Source organism: Ambystoma mexicanum, chromosome 1q, assembly GCF_040938575.1.
Source record: "Ambystoma mexicanum isolate Mex_15411 chromosome 1q, UKY_AmexF1_1, whole genome shotgun sequence".
NCBI classification, from domain to species: Eukaryota; Metazoa; Chordata; class Amphibia; order Caudata; family Ambystomatidae; genus Ambystoma; species Ambystoma mexicanum.
In genome coordinates, this window is record NC_090922.1 from 306,005,612 (window position 1) to 306,023,019 (window position 17,408).

Consider the following 17,408-nt stretch of genomic DNA (forward strand, 5'->3'; position numbering starts at 1 on the left):
GAAAGTCATTCCATCACTCAAAACATTGTGTGTGTCATATATTAATAAATGAGACAAGTTATATGCATATCCAATCAATCAATTGGCAGGTTATCCCAAGGACTCACCGTTACCTCTTCCTCCGACAGACCCCCTTTCGGTAGTGGAAAGCTCTTCTTGTTCCAAATGGAGAGAAGATAATGAAAGCCTCCCAAGTACCTCTTCCCCCTCCCGGATAAACCAGGTAGAAGAAGAAGTCCCAGGGAAACCCTCTGGGGAAGAAAACCCTGTTCCGAAGGTAGCGGTGTGTTGTCCTCCGTTGCAGTCGGGGATTTCGGCGAAGTCAGGAGGGCGTTCGTCTTTGAGAAGAAGAAAGAGACTGGTAAGTATCAGAGTGTAACAGAGGGATAGAATGTAATGTAAGAGGAATCTGGATTACCCTTAAACCGGAACAATAGGGGGAAGATGATGGTAGTCAGAATCTTCCGAAAACCTCTGAGAAGCAATCGAGGCGGAGCTAAGATCTGTTTTGATGGTGCAGAGTCTTGCCAGTGTGTTTGAAATGCCGGTGCGTGATGTGCCTGTTACTAAGCGAAGAAGAGGATAATAGTGAGTTGTGAATGTTAGAATAAGCGGGATTGGAGGTAATTGGTTATACGGGATTGGGATGAGGCTTACCACGGTCCGGAATGGGACCGGATGGCAAACTTGGTTGATGAAGAGGAGGAGACCGCGAACTCGGAAAACAAAGAGGTAGTTGGAGAGACGCTAGAATTGGAAAACAGGAAGTTTAGAAGTTGAAGACAGTATTTCGCAAGTCAAATTTTAAGACCTAGGAACGAACTTACGTAGCGTTGTTAATGAGGAGTAGCAACGCAACGCCGTGTTGATCTCCGGGACTGATATACCCACCCTCGGGTAGGGAGGCAGTACTTCCGGGAAATCAAGGTGTGCTGAGGCTAGACTCGCAACTCCAGTTACGGCGGCCATCTTGGTAGTAGAAATGGCTGACACCCGCCGTCCTATGGTCCATCGATGCCACAAAGCCCAGCGTCTCCGAAGGGGCGTGACAGTGTGCGCCATCCAGCACAATGTTCTCATTTGCAAAAGATGTCATCCCAACACCATTCACAAAAGTACATGTAGTCACCTTCCAGCTTCTTGTTGGGGACAAAATATTTTGGTGGATCTCCATACTGTCCTAGGATGTATTTGTGAAAAGACAAACTTTCCACCTGGAAATAGTTCTATTAATGCTTGCAGCATATCTTTCAATAAAAGCTGCTAAAATATTGCACTACCATAGCCCACACTATATCCTCCACAATGTACCACAATCAAATTTGGACATTGCAAATGAGACATACCTTTGCAAAATGCTAATAAACTCCCCAAATTTTGGAGAGGCATGCTATACCAAGAATCCTACTCTCCCTCCAATCCAATATTACCAGAAATGCCACACATTTCTGTGTACATTTTTAGATTAAGCATCCAAGAATCTACCACCATCCACACAGTAAGCCTTCCTATCCTATAGCAACAACAAAGCTACCTTCCCTACACACTGCAACAACTCCTCCTACATTCATAAATAATGTCTTCTAGTACTAAAATTACTTCACCACTGCCAAATAAAGCCACACATTTTCTTCTTATACAATTGCAGTAAACAACAACCTCCAGGAAGACAACAACCTTAAGAAAACGACTCTTCTCCTCCAACAAAGTAAGTGCATTACTGTAGTAGTATTCTTTCTGTTACTCATGCTGATAGTTTAGCCTCATAGTAGCCTACAAAATTCCTTTCAAATCAACATTTATTCTGCTCTTGCTCATTACACCTCAACACGTACACTCTTTGTATTCTCACGTAAACACCATTATTATAACACCCACTATTATCCTGAAAACATTGTAATGTTCTTACTTATTCATTCGCTCTCTTACACACAAACCCAAGCCCTTCACACATCTAAACACACAGCTACTCTTACAACCTTCCCAATCACAAATATCGACCCATTAGACAACCACAGAGCTCTCTATTTATGTCTGCCTTCATATTCACACACGTATTCACAATACATGCATATATATATTCCACAACTTTCAAACCCACACTTTCTTTTTTTCCAACAGACAGAACAGAATACCTACTAAAAAGCAAATCTGTAGAAAACAAAGAATGATTAGAGCAGATAAAAATAAAAGCATGCCAAATACTCATCCAACTCTAGCAGAATGTATAGCAAATAATTACACAAAACTGCTAATACAATTGGTCAACAAAACTAAACCAGCAACCACTAAAAAACGAGGGCCACTTCTCAAAAAAAATAATAATAAAAAATGTATAAAGAAGAAGAAAATAGCTAATGACCCTATCACTATAGCTAACAGTGTTAACGTAGCCACATTTAAGCTTTCCAAAAATGTATTTTACAAAACATGTTCCACCATAGAGTACTTCCCAATCTTATGAAAACAGCTGAAAAGTCACACTCTACCTTTTAAAATTACTGCACAAGACAAATCCTGGAAGCGCTAATTGACAGCACAATTCTGCTGAAAAGAAAATAGTTTATATTAATTTTAAACATAATGAAACCACTAACAAAACTGATAAGTACATTACAAAAAGTACTTCTAAACATATGCAATGTCAATGTAGATACCTTTTCAAACTTCTTTGAAGGCGAATAAATTCACACAAGCAGAACAGAAGCATATTTCAATGAAAAGGCTTATCAACAAACGCACAAAAACAATTGCCATACATAGTACTTGCAGAGGGTATGACATGGTAGGAAACGCTATTATGCTACAAGAAACCCTTATCAAAAACCAATCCATCCAGCCTACAAATGGCCATGCAGCTCAATGTGTGATGTATGCCAACAATCCTTCAAATCTTTACAACAATCACTATTTCAAAGTAAAAGACAAAATTAGAATAAAAACATTACAAACCTTGGACTCCGATTCAGTGTGCAACTACACTGAACTGCGAGGACATTCATTAGCTTGCATTTTGGGAACTGCTTGCAAAAGAACCTTCCACCACATAAAAATGTTAGGAACACACCATTCCACTATACAGATCTTCTGCAGAGACTGTTCTATCCAGAAAGTCCTGCTTTACAACTGCAACATTTTAATAACATTCTCCTACATGGAACAGCCAAGGAACTCTTTCAGCAAATAGAACAAGTCCAAAGTAAATATTTTGAAAGTGAGGATGGCGTAGAACATTCAGTATCTTTAGAAAACATTAGCGAAAACCTTACAAACACAAACCTTCTAACAAACACATACAAAAACGTTCTACAAGGGGAACATTATACCTGCCTTCCTATATGGATCAGATATAGAATCTCATGCTTGGGAACTTGACTGGGATTATTGTGTAAAAAGGAAAAAGGTGCTGAATCTACCATTAACGGTCCCCATAGTGGCTCTATGTTATGAGCTGGGTTTGAAATCCTTAAGAGATAGCCTTCATTGAAAACTGTTCCAACTGTATAGATCCATTAGAGTGCCTCAAAAAAACTTGTTATATATGGATCTAGCGTTGGAAGAAGACACAGGATCAAGTAGACTATTAAATAAACTAAGAACAAAGGTGGAGAGTATCCTGGTATTGAAACAAAAAAATATCGCTGATCTAGTCCAGATCCCAAGTGGCTGTAAATCAGCACTAATCTGTACGGACTGGATCAATACAACAGATACGATGATAGCTTTGAAACTGCATTCTTAGATAAAAGTGTGGAAATTATCCTAAATTATTTCACATAGTTGACTCGATTGTAAAGCCTGCAATGCGATTCTGAGACTCCGGCTGAATCTGTTGCTCACGGGTGAAAATACTGCATGTAGACGCCTGGTTGGTGCAATTAAAAAGTTTTGTTCTGAATGTAATCAGAATGTCTCTCAATCAATATATCATCTGTTGATAGAGTGTGAAGGATCTCACATTAAAAGAATGCATGCCTTCTCAAGATTCGTGGACCATCCACAGTGGTTGGAGACAAGAGATTTTTGATACTGACTATCCTCGGTGCATGAAACTTTTAAAACTATATGAATACTCTTTCCGACCGTGGGGATTAGTGGGTTGATGCAATAATGTATATCTGAGGAGAAAATGAAACTGATGTTATCTATGTCCAGATATATTTGAATGACTGTTTAATAATGAATGACATTTAATAATGAATGTTTTTGATGAATATTTTATTATATTGTGAAAAGTCAGATTTTGCGACTATCACATAATTAATAAAATAAAATAAGAAGAAAACACATACAAAATAAATAACAAAAAATAAATAACAAAGTCTAAAAGCACATCTGCTGAAACACCCAACTAAGTATGTGTCTGTTGTCACAGAACATTTTATAAAGAGAGCACAACAATTGTAGATATGACTTACAAAATAGAGGACAATGAGGAATCCTAATGGTTCCAATTAGCTTTATGTCTTATAACAGAAAAGAAATACAAAATAAGTGACCCCTCAATACTTTGCAAATACTACAATACAAAGCTAGATAATAACCAAATGCCATCACTTGCTGTCAATAATAACTTGAACATATTCCCACTTCCAAAAGCTCTCCAAAAATGTATTTTGTATGAGAGCATTACAATCAGAACAGTACACCTGTTTCAAGCTACAATATGTCTTCAACCCAAAACAGCCAAATTGCCTCCTTCTGAATTATTGAAAGGCATGCATGACAAAGTAGTATATTTGCCATTAGAGCTTAACGAAAATGTAGAAACTCTAGTAGTGTAACGGCCAATAGAGCAACTTTGATTAGCATAGTTAATGAGTTATCAACAAAAGACAAACAAATTTGCGATCAACTAGTAGATTTAAACAAAGTAGAAAAGCCCTACAATATCTAAAAGAAAATAACAAATACTACAAAGATATATACATAGAAGAGAACTTAAGAGAACGCCAACAAGAGGAAGAAGTTCATGCACAGCTAGATGAAGACACTCAACCTTCTTTTATGGGAAGCCAAGAACCACTTGGAGTACCACTCATTCTAAATGAAGTAGAAATAATCATGACTGAAGTAGAAAATACCATGTTTCAAAATAAACATTCAGAAGAAAACTTGGCAGTGCTGAAATCCCAGCTAAATGATGAGCAACTTAACATGTGACTGAAGAAATTGATCATGGTTTGAAGCATGAAAGTTAAACTTTTAGCTGTCAAAAATATAAACCTTTGCTCCTCTAGATAAGTGGTGAAGCTGTTTCTGGAAAAACATTCTTAATTAAAATCATCAGCAAATCTCTACATAATGCAACAAACAACAACCTTTCAGCTGTTATAACAGCCCCACAGGTTTAGCTGCCTACAACATAGAAGGTGTTACTTTTCTCAGACTACTGTTCCTTCAAGCAGAACACCAAAATAAATTAGAAAACTACAAACTATCAGCAGATGCTGCTACTAATAGATACGACAAGCATGGTTTCCAACCTTATATTGGCTTTAATTCACCTCAGATTGCAAGAAGTTCTAAAAACGGACTACGAGCAACTCTTTGGAGGAAAACGCATTGGGCCTCATTACGAGGTGGGCGGTAAGGGATTACTGGCACAGGTAAGGGCACCGGTGCCGGAAATCCCTTACCGCCCTACTAGGAGTTCCCTTTGCGGGTCCTTCCTTAACGCCTGGTTTTTGCAGGCGTTAAGGACGGGACCTGCAAAGGGACACCGGGGTCAATAACAGTACCGCAAATTGCGGTACCGTTATTGCCGTCTACCCCCTTCCCATTGAGCCCCATGGGGGCTCAAATGGGAATGGGGCATGGCCCTGGTGAATGGGGAATTACCGGTCCCTCCGACCTCGGAATGGACTGGTAATTACTCCATTCACCAGGCCGGAGTCGGAAGCGTTTTGGAGGCAGCCATGGCGCTAATAGCACCATGGCTACCTCCAACCTCGTAAGAAGGCCCATTATTGTTTTTGGAGATCTCCTACAGTTAACACCAGTGAAAGGTGAACCTATTTCAAAAACCTTAGGAAAATAAACATTGCTGCAACACACTTGGGAGCATAGGAAATGTAAATCTCTGTCAACATTTCCAATACAGAGAACTAACTCAAAACATGCATCCGTCTGCTCACCTCTGCTAACATTTTAAAAAGCATTAGAACTGGTCTTCTTTCTAAAGAAGCACAATCCATCTTAAATAGTAGACTCACCCATGAGCTATATGAGTGTAACACATCTGCTCCAGATGTCATGGAACAATAAATACAAAACATTTTAAAATGCATGTCCTTAATGCCAACCCTATCAAGCCATAGTCCATTTCATTGAGACAATGTTAAATAAAGAAATGCAGTCAATATTGCATATTAGCTCCACAGACAAACTAGAAGTGCACGGCATGACACTCCCTATGCCTCCTCACCCCCTCCCCATGGTCGCCTGTGATGCTGTGTGGCCCCCACTCCCCCTCAAGGTCACCTGTGATGCTGTGTGCCCCCACCCCCTCCCCATGGTCACCTGTTATGCTGTGTGCCCTGCCCCCCATGGTTGACTGTGAGGCTGTGTGCTCACCCGCCATAGACACCTGTTATGCTGTTTGCCCTGAACTCCCACGGTGGCCTGTGATGCTGTCTGCAACACACACCCTCCCCATGGTCGCCTATGATGCTTTGTGCCCCCACCCCCATGGTCACCTGTTATGCTGAGTGCCCCCCATGGTTGCCTGTGAGGCTGTCTGCCCCCTCCCCAGGGTCACCTATGATGCTGTAAGACCCCATCCCCCGTAGTTGCCTGTGATGTTGTGTGCCCCCCACATCCCCACTGGTTATTGTGATGCTGTGTACCCCCACCCCCTCCTCATGCTCTCCTGTTATGCTGTGTGCCCCACATCCCCCCATTGTCGCCTGTGATGATGTGTGCCCCCACCTCCTATGGTCACCTGTGATGCTGTGTGCCCCCATTCCCCCATGGTTGTCTGTGATGCTGTGTGCCCTCCCACCCCCCTTTGGTCACCTAAGATGCTGTGTACCCAACATAACCCATGGTCACCTGTGATGCTCTGTGCCCCCACCTGCCCATGGTTACCTGTTATGCTGTGTGCCTCCCACCCCCCATGGTCGCCTGTGATGGTGTTTGCCCCCACCCCTTCCCATGGTCGCCTGTGATGCTGTGTGCCCCCCACACCCCATGGTCTCCTGTTATGCTGTGTGCCCCCCACAACCCCGATGGTCAACTGTGATGCTTTCTGCTTCCATTCCCCCATGGTCGCCTGTGATGCTGTGTGCCCCCCACCCCCCCATGGTCACTTGTTATGCTGTGTGCCCCCCCCCGCATGGTCACCTGTAATGCTGTGTGCCCCCACCCCCTCCCCATGGTCGCCTGTGATGCTGTGTGCCCCCACCCCTCCCCATGGTTGCCTGTGATGCTGTGTGCCCCCCACCCCTCCCCATGGTCCTTGTTATGCTGTGTGCCCCCCCATGGTGACCTGTGATGCTGTGTGCTCCCCATCCCCTGCATGGTCACCTGTGATGCTGTTTGCCTCCCCCATGTTTGCCTGTTATACCGTGTGCCCCCTACCCCCCATTGGTCACCTGTGATGCTGTCTGCCCGACCCCCTCCCCATGGTCACCTGTGATTCTGTGTGCCCCCCAGATGCCCCATGGTTGCCTGTTATGCTGTGTGCCGCCACTCCCCCATGGTCGCTTGTGATGCTGTCTGCCCCCACTCCCTCCCCATGGTCGCCTGTGATGTTGTGTGCTCCCACACCCTCCCCATGGTCACTTGTGGTGCTGTGTGCCCCCCACCCCCAACATGGTCACCTGTTATGCTGTGTGCCCCCAACCCCCATGGTCGCCTGTGATACTGTCTGTCCCCCACCCCCTCCCCATGGTTGCCTGTGATGCTGTGTGCCTCCCAGCCACTCCTGATGGTCGTCTGTGATGCTGTGTGCACCCACCCCCTCCCCATGGTCGTCTGTGATGCAGTTTGCCCCCCACACCCCCATGGTTGCTTGTTTTGCTTTGAGTCCCCCACACCCCCATGGTCACCTGTGATGCTGTCTGCCCCCCACCCCCTCCCCATGGTGGCATGTGATGCTGTGTGCCCCCACCCCCCATGGTCACATGTGATGCTGTGTGCCCCCCATGCCCTCCATGGTCACCTGTGATGCTGTGTGCCCCCCCACCCCTTCCCATGGTCGCCTGTGATGCAGTGGGCCCCCATCCCTGCCATGATCACCTGTAATGTTGTGTGCCCCCCACCACCCCCATGGTCGCCTGTAATGCTGTGTGCCCCCCACCCCCTCCCCGTGGTCGCCTGTTATGCTGTATGCCTCCCATCCCCTCATGTTCACCTGTGATGCTGTGTGCCCCCCACCCTCTCCCTATTGTCGCCTGTTATGCCCCGCATTCCCCCCATGGTTGCCTGTTATGCCGTGTGCCCCCCTCAACCCCATGGCCACCTGTGATGCTGTCTGCCCCCACCCCCTCCCCATGGTCACCTGTGATGCTGTGTACCCCCCATGCAACCCATGGTTGCCTGTTATGCTGTGTGCCCCCCACTCTCCCATAGTTGCTTGTGATGCTGTCTGCCCCCACACCCTCCCCATGGTCGCCTGTGATGCTGTGTGCCCCCCACCCCCAACATGCTCGCATGTTATGCTGTGTGCCCACCCCCCCCATGGTTGCCTGTGATCTTGTCTGCCCCCCACCCCCTCCCCATGGTTGCCTGTGATGCTGTGTGCCCCCTACCCACTCCCGATAGTCGCCTGTGATGCTTTGTGCCCCCCACCCCCTCCCCATGGTTGCCTATGATACAGTGTGCCCCCCACACCCCCAAGGTTGCCTGTGATGCTGTGTGTCCCCCACACCCCCATGGTCACCTGTGATGCTATCTGCCTCCCCTCCCCATGGTGGCCTGTGATGCTGTGTGCTCCCCACACCCCGTGGTCACCTGTGATGCTGTGTGCCTTCACCCCCCCATGGTCGCCTGTGATACTGTCTGCCCCCCACCCCCTCCCCATGGTTGCCTGTGATGCTGTGTGCCTCCCAGCCACTCCTGATGGACGCCTGTGATGCTGTGTGCACCCACCCCCTCCCCATGGTCGTCTGTGATGCAGTTTGCCCCCCACACCCTCATGGTTGCTTGTTTTGCTTTGAGTCCCCCACATCCCCATGGTCACCTGTGATGCTGTCTGCCCCCCACCCCCTCCCCATGGTGGCATGTGATGCTGTGTGCCCCCCACCCCCCATGGTCACATGTGATGCTGTGTGCCCCCCATGCCCTCCATGGTCACCTGTGATGCTGTGTGCCCCCCACCCCTTCCCATGGTCGCCTGCGATGCAGTGTGCCCCCATCCCTGCCATGATCACCTGTAATGATGTGTGCCCCCCACCATCCCCATGGTCGCCTGTGATGCTGTGTGCCCCACACCCCCTCCCCGTGGTCGCCTGTTATGCTGTATGCCTCCCATCCCCTCATGGTCACCTGTGATGCTGTGTGCCCCCCACCCTCTCCCTATTGTCACCTGTTATGCCCCGCATTCCCCCCATGGTTGCCTGTTATGCCGTGTGCCCCCCTCAACCCCATGGTCACCTGTGATGCTGTCTGCCCCCACCCCCTCCCCATGGTCACCTGTGATGCTGTGTACCCCCCATGCGCCCCATGGTTGCCTGTTATGATGTGTGCCCCCCACTCTCCCATGGTTGCTTGTGATGCTGTCTGCCCCCACACCCTCCCCATGGTCGCCTGTGATGCTGTGTGCCCCCCACCCCCAACATGCTCGCATGTTATGCTGTGTGCCCACACCCCCCATGGTTGCCTGTGATCTTGTCTGCCCCCCACCCCCTCCACATGGTTGCCTGTGATGCTGTGTGCCCCCTACCCACTCCCGATAGTCGCCTGTGATGCTGTCTGCCCCCACCCCCTCCCCATGGTCACCTGTGATGCTGTGTACCCCCCATGCAACCCATGGTTGCCTGTTATGCTGTGTGCCCCCCACTCTCCCATAGTTACTTGTGATGCTGTCTGCCCCCACACCCTCCCCATGGTCGCCTGTGATGCTGTGTGCCCCCCACCCCCAACATGCTTGCATGTTATGCTGTGTGCCCACCCCCCCCATGGTTGCCTGTGATCTTGTCTGCCCCCCACCCCCTCCCCATGGTTGCCTGTGATGCTGTGTGCCCCCTACCCACTCCCGATAGTCGCCTGTGATGCTTTGTGCCCCCCACCCCCTCCCCATGGTTGCCTGTGATACAGTGTGCCCCCCACACCCCCAAGGTTGCCTGTGATGCTGTGTGTCCCCCACACCCCCATGGTCACCTGTGATGCTATCTGCCTCCCCTCCCCATGGTGGCCTGTGATGCTGTGTGCTCCCCACACCCCGTGGTCACCTGTGATGCTGTGTGCCTTCACCCCCCCATGGTCGCCTGTGATACTGTCTGCCCCCCACCCCCTCCCCATGGTTGCCTGTGATGCTGTGTGCCTCCCAGCCACTCCTGATGGACGCCTGTGATGCTGTGTGCACCCACCCCCTCCCCATGGTCGTCTGTGATGTAGTTCGCCCCCCACACCCTCATGGTTGCTTGTTTTGCTTTGAGTCCCCCACATCCCCATGGTCACCTGTGATGCTGTCTGCCCCCCACCCCCTCCCCATGGTGGCATGTGATGCTGTGTGCCCCCCACTCCCCATGGTCACATGTGATGCTGTGTGCCCCCCATGCCCTCCATGGTCACCTGTGATGCTGTGTGCCCCCCACCCCTTCCCATGGTCGCCTGCGATGCAGTGTGCCCCCATCCCTGCCATGATCACCTGTAATGATGTGTGCCCCCCACCATCCCCATGGTCGCCTGTGATGCTGTGTGCCCCACACCCCCTCCCCGTGGTCGCCTGTTATGCTGTATGCCTCCCATCCCCTCATGGTCACCTGTGATGCTGTGTGCCCCCCACCCTCTCCCTATTGTCACCTGTTATGCCCCGCATTCCCCCCATGGTTGCCTGTTATGCCGTGTGCCCCCCTCAACCCCATGGTCACCTGTGATGCTGTCTGCCCCCACCCCCTCCCCATGGTCACCTGTGATGCTGTGTACCCCCCATGCGCCCCATGATTGCCTGTTATGATGTGTGCCCCCCACTCTCCCATGGTTGCTTGTGATGCTGTCTGCCCCCACACCCTCCCCATGGTCGCCTGTGATGCTGTGTGCCCCCCACCCCAACATGCTTGCATGTTATGCTGTGTGCCCACACCCCCCATGGTTGCCTGTGATCTTGTCTGCCCCCCACCCCCTCCACATGGTTGCCTGTGATGCTGTGTGCCCCCTACCCACTCCCGATAGTCGCCTGTGATGCTTTGTGCCCCCCACCCCCTCCCCATGGTTGCCTGTGATGCAGTGTGTCCCCCACACCCCCAAGGTTGCCTGTGATGCTGTGTGTCCCCCACACCCCCATGGTCACCTGTGATGCTATCTGCCCCCCACCTCCTCCCCATGGTCACCTGTGATGCGGTGTACCCCCATCCCGCCATGATCACCTGTAATGCTGTGTGCCCCCCACCCCCTCCCCATGGTCACCTGTTATGCTGTATGCCTCCCCTCCCCATGGTGGCCTGTGATGCTGTGTGCCCCCCACGCCCCGTGGTCACCTGTGATGCTGTGTGCCTTCATGCCCTACATGGTCACCTGTGATGCTGTGTGCCCCCCACCCCTTCCCATGGTCGCCTATGATGCAGTGTGCCCCCCACACCCCCAAGGTTGCCTGTGATGCTGTGTGTCCCCCACACGGCCATGGTCACCTGTGATGCTGTCTGCCCCCCACCTCCTCCCCATGGTCACCTGTGATGCGGTGTACCCTCATCCCGCCATGATCACCTGTAATGCTGTGTGCCCCCCACCCCCTCCCCATGGTCACCTGTTATGCTGTATGCCTCCCATCCCCTCCATGGTTGCCTGAGATGCTGTGTGCCCCCCCACCCTCTCCCTATTGTTGCCTGTCATCCCCCCATCCCCCCATGGTTGCTTGTGATGCTGTGTGCCCCCCACACACCCATGGTCACCTGTGATGCTGTGTGTCCCCCATGCCCCAATTGGTCGCCTTTGATGCTTTGTGCCCCCCACACCCCATGGTCGCCTGTGATGCTGTGTGCCTCCACCCCCTCACCAAAGTTGCCTGTAATGCTGTGTGTCCCCTACCCCCCATGGTCGCCTGTGATGCTGTGTGCCCCCACCCCCCATGGTCACCTGTAATGCTGTGTGCCCCCACCCCTATGGTCGCCTGTGATGCTGTGTGCCCCCCACTCCCTCCCCATGGTCGCCTGTGATACAGTGTTCCCCCCACACCACCATGGTTGCCTGTTTTGCTGTGTGTCCCCCACACCCCCATGGTCACCTGTGATGCTATCTGCCTCCCCTCCCCATGGTGGCCTGTGATGCTGTGTGCCCCCCACACCCCGTGGTCACCTGTGATGCTGTGTGCCTCCATGCCCTACATGGTCACCTGTGATGCTGTGTGCCCCCACCCCTTTCCCATGGTCGCCTGTGATGCAGTGTGCCCCCCACACCCCCAAGGTTGCCTGTGATGCTGTGTGTCCCCCACACGCCCATGGTCACCTGTGATGCTGTCTGCCCCCACCTCCTCCCCATGGTCACCTGTGATGCGTTGTACCCCCATCCCTGCCATGATCACCTGTAATGCTGTGTGCCCCCGCCACCCCAATGGTCGCCTGTGATGCTGTGTGCCCCCCACCCCCTCCCCATGGTCACCTGTTATGCTGTATGCCTCCCATCCCCCCCATGGTTGCCTGAGATGCTGTGTGCCCCCCACCCTCTCCCTATTGTTGCCTGTTATCCCCCCATCCCCCCATGGTTGCTTGTGATGCTGTGTGCCCCCCACACCCCTATGGTCACCTGTGATGCTGTGTGTCCCCCATGCCCCCATTGGTCGCCTTTGATGCTTTGTGCCCCCCACACCCCATGGTCGCCTGTGATGCTGTGTGCCTCCACCCCCTCACCAAAGTTGCCTGTAATGCTGTGTGTCCCCTACCCCCATGGTCACCTGTGATGCTGTCTGCCCCCCACTCCCTCCCTATGGTCGCCTGTGATGCTGTGTGCCCCCACCCCCCATAGTCACCTGTAATGCTGTGTGCCCCCACCCCCTATGGTCGCCTGTGATGCTTTGTGGCCCCCACCCCCTCCCCATGGTTGCCTGTGATACAGTGTTCCCCCCACACCACCATGGTTGCCTGGTTTGCTGTGTGTCCCCCACACCCCCATGGTCACCTGTGATGCTATCCGCCTCCCCTCCCCATGGTGGCCTGTGATGCTGTGTGCCCCCCAGACCCCGTGGTCACCTGTGATGCTGTGTGCCTCCATGCCCTACATGGTCACCTGTGATGCTGTGTGCCCCCCACCCCCTTCACATGGTCGCGTGTGATGCAGTTTGCCCCCCACACCCCCAAGGTTGCCTGTGATGCTGTGTGTTCCCCTCACTCCCATGGTCACCTGTGATGCTGTCAGCCCCCACCTCCTCCCCATGGTCACCTGTGATGCGTTGTACCCCCATCCCGCCATGATCACCTGTAATGCTGTGTGCCCCCACCACCCCAATGGTCGCATGTGATGCTGTGTGCCCCACCCACTCCCCATGGTCACCTGTTAAGCTGTATGCCTCCCATTCCCCCCATGGTTGCCTGAGATGCTGTGTTCCCCCCACCCTCTCCCTATTGTTGCCTGTTATCCCCATCACCCTATGGTTGCTTGTGATGCTGTGTGCCCCCCACACCCCCATGGTCACCTGTGATGCTGTGTGTCCCCCATGCCCCCATTGGTCGCCTTTGATGCTTTGTGCCCCCCACACCCAATGGTCGCCTGTAATGCTGTGTGCCCCCTACCCCCCATGGTCACCTGTGATGCTGTCTGCCCCCCACTCCCTCCCTATGGTCGCCTGTGATGCTGTGTGCCCCCACCCCCCCATGCTCACCAGTAATGCTGTGTGCCCCCACCCCCTATGGTCGCCTGTGATGCTGTGTGCCCCCCACCCCCTCCCCATAGTCACCTGTTATGCTGCGTGCCCCCATCCCTCTCATGGTTCGTCTGTGATGCTGTGTGCCCCCACCCTGTCCCTATGGTCATCTGTTCTGCTGTGCGCCCGCATCCCCCCATGGTCGCCTGTGTTGCTGTGTGCCCCCCAAACCCCATGGTCACCTGTGATGCTGTGTGCACCCCCATGCCTTCATGTTCACCTGTGATGCTGTGTAGCCCCCCACCCCCCATTGGTCACCTGTGATGCTGTGTGCCCCCCAGTCCCCATGGTTGCCAATGACGCTGTGTGCCCCCACCCGCTATGGTCGCCTGTGATGCTGTGTTCCCCCCACCCCCTCCCCATGGTCACCTGTTATGCTGCGTGCCCCCATCCCTCTCATGGTTCGTCTGTGATGCTGTGTGCCCCCACCCTGTCCCTATGGTCGTCTGTCCTGCTGTGCGCCCGCATCCCCCCATGGTCGCCTGTGTTGCTGTGTGCCCCCCAAACCCCATGGTCACCTGTGATGCTGTGTACCCCTCCACCCCCATTGGTCACCTGTGATGGTGTGGGCCCCCCAGTCCCCATGGTTGCCAATGATGCTGTCTGGCCCCCACCCCCTCCCCATGGTTGCCTGTGATGCTGTGTGCCCCCTACCCACTCCTGATAGTCGCCTGTGATGTTTTGTGCCCCCCACCCCCTCCCCATGGTCGCCTGTGATAGTGTTCCCCCACACCACCAAGGTTGCCTGTTTTGCTGTGTGTCCCCCACACCCCCATGGTCACCTGTGATGTTATCTGCCCCCCCTCCCCATGGTGGCCTGTGATGCTGTGTGCCCCCCACACCCCGTGGTCACCTGTGATGCTGTGTGCCTTCATGCCCTAGATGGTCAGCTGTGATGCTGTGTGCCCCCCACCCCCTTCCCATGGTCGCCCGTGATGCTGTGTGCCCCTCACCCCCTCCCCATGGTCACCTGTTATGCTGTATGCCTCCCATCCCCCCATGGTTGCCTGAGATGCTGTTTGCCCCCACCCTCTCCCTATTGTTGCCTGTTATCCCCCATCCCCCCATGGTTGCTTGTGATGCTGTGTGCCCCCCACACCCCCATGGTCACTGTGATGCTGTGTGTCCCCCATGCCGCCATTGCTCGCCTTTGATGCGTTGTGCCCCCCACACCCCATGGTCGCCTGAGATGCTGTGTGCCCTCACCCCCTCACCATAGTCACCTGTAATGCTGTGTGATCCCCCTACCCCCCATGGTCGCCTGTGATGCTGTGTGCCCCCACCCCCCCCATGGTCACCTGTAATGCTGTGTGCCCCACTCCCTATGGTCGCCTGTGATGCTGTGTGCCCCCATCCCTCCCATGGTCGCCTGTGATGCTGTCTGCCCCCCACCCCCTCCCCATGATCGCCTGTTATGCTGTGTGCCCCCTACCGTCCATGGTCGCCTGTGATGCTGTCTTCCTCCCCACCCCCTCCCCATGGTTGCCTATTATGCTGTGTGCCCCCATCCCTCCCATGGTCGCCTGTGATGCTGTCTGCCCCCCACCCCCTCCCCATGATCGCCTGTTATGCTGTGTGCCCCCTACCCCCCATGGTCGCCTGTGATGCTGTGTGCCCCCACCCTCCCATGGTCGCCTGTGATGCTGTCTGCCCCCCACCCCCTCCCCATGATCGCCTGTTATGCTGTGTGCCCCCTACCCCCCATGGTCGCCTGTGATGCTGTCTTCCCCCCACCCCCTCGCTATGGTTGCCTATTATGCTGTGTGCCCCCCATCCCTCCCATGGTCACCTGTGATGCTGTGTGCCCCCACCCTGTCCCTATGGTTGTCTGTTCTGCTGTGTGCCCGCATCCCCCCATGGTCACCTGTGTTACTGTGTGCCCCCAAACCCCATGGTCACCTGTGATGCTGTGTGCACTCCCATGCCCCCATGTTCACTTGTGATTCTGTGTACCCCCCACCCCCCATTGGTCACATGTGATGCTGTGTGCCCCCCAGCCCCCATGGTTGCCAATGATGCTGTCTGGCCCCTCCCCATGGTCACCTGTGATGCGTAAAACCCAATGTCACCTGACCGACTGTCATTTTTTACCTGCATCGTTTGCCTTAAGCCCCCCATAACATGAGGTGTGGATTGTTGTAATGTGTTGCGCACACCTGATCGACTGTAACATGTTGCTCCTACTGATTTTACCTGCATTCTTTGCTTTTAGTGTCCCGTAACATGAGGTGTGGCTTGTAATGTATTGCACCCTCCTGATTGACTGTAAAATGTTGCTCCTACTGGTTTTACCTGCATCCTTAGCTTTTAGCCCCTGTGGACAGTGGTGCACATGCGCACCTCATCTCAATGTGCCCCCACACACTGCGCCTGTACGGACATGTCCGCTAGTGCTTGGTGCACTTTTAATTAGTTCAGAGACTACCCCCCTGCCCTGCGGACACAGGCATGCATGAGCACATCGTCTCCTGCCCAATAGGTGTCTGCAGGACAGCCGTTGTGTCCCCGGATGTCCAGGATGTCATCAAGTGACCGCACCCACGCAGCCCGACAGAAGTGTTCGCAGACAGTGCCCATATCCCTGGACAGTTTAAAACTGCATTTGTGTCCAATCTAGGGTGTTACAAGCTAAAACTATACCCTTGCAGAACTCCTAGACCACGGGGGTCATTACGACCTGGGCGCAAAGGGATACCGGGCACCCGTAATGACACCGGTGCCGGTAATCCCTTTGTGCCCTATTCTGAGGTCCCTTTGCGGGTTCCACCTTTAATGCCTGGTTTTACCAGGCGTTAAGGACGTGACCCGCAAAGGGATACCCAAAACCGGGGTCAATAACGGTACTGCAATTTACGGTACCGTTATTGACGCCTTCCCCCTCCCCATTGAGCTCTATGGGGGCTCAAATGGGAATGAAGAATGGCTTTTCAAATGGGGACCTACCGGTCCCGCCAAGGTCGGACTGGACCGGTAAATCCCCATACCACCAAGTCGGTGGTGGTACCGGTATTGGTACTAGTCATGGCACTAATAGCGCCATGACTCGCACCAACCTCGGAATGAGGGCCCATGTCTTAGTTGATCTGGCAACTTTTTACAACTTTTCAAGCCCTATTTGTGGCTCGATTGTCTGCGGAGAGTCATGCGGTCCCTGGACTGCCCCTCAGAAGGGAGCCACCCATTACTGTTCCTCATTTTCAATCTGGCTGTCCAGGAGAGAACACCTGTTGGTTTTTCAAGCTTATTGGAGACCAGACTGACATCCGCTAGGGCCACTGCAGCTTCCCCACCTTCCACCACCACCACCATCTGGAGGGCCTGGAGAGGGAAACTGGTGTCGATATACAGAGGAGGATCAAGGGGAACATATGAAGATGAGGTAATGGAAGTA

General features: G+C 52.6%; 1 protein-coding gene across 3 annotated transcripts in view; it reads left to right on the forward strand.

Moving 5' to 3' along the window:
• The window catches only part of LOC138527626 (galactoside alpha-(1,2)-fucosyltransferase 2-like), a 161,256-nt gene that overhangs the window by 94,475 nt on the left and 49,373 nt on the right, over positions 1 to 17,408 (forward strand). For 2 of the 3 annotated variants that reach the window (XM_069638953.1, XM_069638972.1), the window contains one exon: positions 129 to 361. The exons of the other annotated variant lie outside the window; for it this stretch is intronic. The gene's annotated coding sequence lies outside the window, so the exon portion shown is untranslated. The remainder of the gene's footprint in view (positions 1 to 128; positions 362 to 17,408) is intronic. 3 annotated transcript variants of the gene reach the window in all.